This window comes from Cryptomeria japonica, chromosome 7, assembly GCF_030272615.1.
Source record: "Cryptomeria japonica chromosome 7, Sugi_1.0, whole genome shotgun sequence".
In the NCBI taxonomy this organism is placed as follows: domain Eukaryota; kingdom Viridiplantae; phylum Streptophyta; class Pinopsida; order Cupressales; family Cupressaceae; genus Cryptomeria; species Cryptomeria japonica.
Genome location: NC_081411.1, coordinates 289,686,297 through 289,689,761, shown reverse-complemented (window position 1 = coordinate 289,689,761; position 3,465 = coordinate 289,686,297).

Here is a 3,465-nt window from a genome sequence, read left to right as displayed (position 1 = left end):
TGATATTGAGCTCTAGTTTCAGCAATGTTGAAGTGTGTTTTGAGAATGAGATGAATGAAAAAGTGGATGTGTGATCCCTTCTTATAGTTCCAAGATTTTATGATGATGATGATGAGTTTGAAGTGTTTGTGGATGTTTGATCTCCTACACTAAAGGTTAGGTATCAAGAAATTCCTTTTTGACATTGCTTGTTTGGTGTTTTAACAATTGTGAGATGAGGTGTAGCAAGGTTTGTGTTGTTACAAATCAAAAGCTACCTAGCAATGAGAGGATACACTCAAAAACTAGTTTTAACCTATCTATGATGCTTAGTAATGTCCCTTAGGATGATTGATCCTAGATGTAGAGACACACTAGAAAGTAATTTTGTTGGTATGATAAGCAATATCCGAAAGAACCAAGGACAAGACCTCTTTGTGTTGAGAGTTGAATAGATTTTTGATGTTCTGGAATGGTGACCTTTGAAATGAGTGTAAACCTTGGAATTTCTACAAGGTGATCATAAATTTGATGATTGATTTTGAAAATGATTATGATGTTTTGATTTTCGAAAGATTAGAAGTGAGAAAGATGGAAGAAAATGTAAGAGGATTATGTGAACCTAGGAATATCTAATAAGTGATTGCAGGTTGTGGAATGTATGATGGAGGAATGCGTTGACCATGATTGTGATGATATGATAGAGCCCTTCTTTGAAAGAAATCTTGTGATGCAAGTGGTTCTAATTCAAATTCATCGGTAAGACGTGACTAAAATTGTGATATCAATGGATGAAAGTGCGATGTTTCAACAACAACTTACGGTTTTTCAACAACAACTAACAAACAAAATAAAAGTGCGATGTTTCAACAACAACTAACAAACAAAATAAAATCTAATAAAAAACGAAACTAACAAAAATAATTTAAATCTATTCTAAAAAAAATAAATTAAAACTAACTTACCAAAAAAAATCCAAATTTAAATCTACTTTTAAAAAAAAAACTAATCTAAAAAAAATCCATGTTGAAAAGGCTTTACAAATTTTCAAGCAAATGCATTTGGTACACGTAAAATCAAATTCGACAGCCTTTGCAAAAATGTGCAAGCGTGGAGAAAACATGGTTTTCTTCTTTTTGACAGAACGCCTCAAAGATATGCACAAAACGAATTCAGTATAGAGGTATTAGAATCTTTTGAGAAATATCTTTTGAGAAACAACAATTTGACAGGTGTTAAACTAATTCCACGACTTGTTGCTAGTGTTCTCCCAGCCTGCGCGCATAAGGGGAGCCTTGGAATAGTTTATGAACATCTACTGAAGCATAATGACTAGCAGCATAAAGTGTAGTCCATGGAAGGGCTTTGGAAGCACGTGCTAGCAAATGCAATGAGCACTCCGTGGCCTTTGGTACCCTGTCGACAATAATCACAACACAGAGGAAGATGTTGAAGTTGGAAGTACTTTTGTGAGATGTTAATTTTTCGGAGAGATGCTATCTTCTAGAATGCCATGGTTATGCGATATGCTGAAAAGATATGCTATAAAAAGATTCATATTGCGTCCGCTATTGCACAGAAACCATCGACAGGTGGAGCCCTCAACGCGTGTTGTAGCAGAAGCAAATCTGAATGAACTGGCAATAAAGATAAATCTGCAATAAGATGTTAGAAACTTTCCAGCCAACGCCAGTGCCAGGTTTAGAGTTATATCTCACGGCTCTTGGTGGACAGAGATGTGATGTCGTGGAATGTCATGTATTCTGGACATGGCTAAAATATCGTTGATGAAAAGATTTTTCAGAGCCTTCCACGCAAATGCAATGTGGAGGCCAAGAAGGTTGATTCAGCAACCTTTGCAAGTGTCCCTTTTGCGTGTACCACAATAGGATCTTTTCCTGCCAAAACTTGCATCAAATCGTTAGAATCCTTCGAGCAAGTGCAATGCGGACAAGAAAGATAGTGGCAAGGATAGTGATGTGAAAATCTAGCAAAACCTAATAGTCTGCCTGAACGATATAAGCATGCAGCCAAATGCCGATTTCACAACTTTGCAACAGGGAATGGACATCAATCAAAGTATAATGGATGCGCTGAAATGACTTCACAAATGAATCTATTGAGAAGACTTTAGAAAGTTCCAAGTAAATGCAATATACAGGCGTAAAATAAAAGTCGACTCTTTTTTTCTTTCTCTTTTTGGTAGAATACCTCAAAGAGACGTCAGTTTACATGTTGCAGTGATTTGCAGGATATGCACGATATAGTTTTTGTCGAAGAAAACTTTAATTTTTTTTACAGTAAATGTAAATGGTAGGTGTAAGTACAAATGTCATGATCTTTATCGAAGCATACAAGATAGCATCTACGTGCTAGCAAAAGTCTATGTAGTGCAGATTTTCCAGTCAGATGAAAATATCTCAATCCCAAAGATTAACTATTTGCAAAACATAGAAAGTCCAGCTTAAGAAAATACACCTGCAAAGACTCGTATCCTATGATAGCATATTAGGCGTTAGAAGTGCTCACACCGTATGAATACCTGTTATGCCAAAGAACTTAAAAATTCACACAGCGAAATCTCTCAGTTAGCGAATGTCTTACAAATAAATGCTTCAATTCATGTCAGGTTCATCAAATGTATTGCCATAAAATGGTTAGCTTGGGTTAGTAAGACTAGAAATCATTACAAATAAAATTATTTTAAAAACGATATCAAGGAAGTATGAAAAGGCATAAATGAGAAACATGAATATAATGAAAGACTTCACTCATGATGCTCCCTACGTCATTTTGGTCTTCCTTGTCCTCCTCGTCTCCACAAACCGCATTGCTTTGAGGTTGTCAAATGAAGATTGGGAGATTGAGTGGAGTTAAGTGTGGATTGCTCACACTTGCATAACAAAGTAAGGATATATGGGTAATGATTTGGAGATGCTTATGATGTCAAGAGGACAACACAAGTTTGCAATGATTTATGGATAAAAGGGTAGCATGAGGATGCATAAAAAGTAGATCCTTGATTGATGGATAGAGGTATCAATTTATAGAGTTGGGAGCCTAAAAATGGATGGTCAAGATTAAAAGGGGGATCGAGGGCTTACATTGAAAGGGAATGTGGTCCTAGGTTTAAAGGCATAGCCTCATAACAAGTGTCACAAGGACAAGTGGGTGAAAGGGTAAATGTGCTCACACATGTGTGATCAAATCTTGGGATGTCCAAGAGGTAACAAGTGGAAACACTTGTGGAAAGGTGTAAGGGCTAGTGGAAGAGAGTTTATGACAAATAGGCCAAAAGGGGAAAGAGTAGGGTGGCTCTATGAGGAAGAGCATCCTAACACGTGTGAGAACACCTTGGTCAAAGGTGATGTGGACATGTGAAGTGACTTGTGAGTCACATCTGGAGTCACATGTGGGTTTGGGTAGATGTGTAGTATTTTTAATTTGAATAAATACTAACATTGGTTGGGCTTTGGATTAATTTGG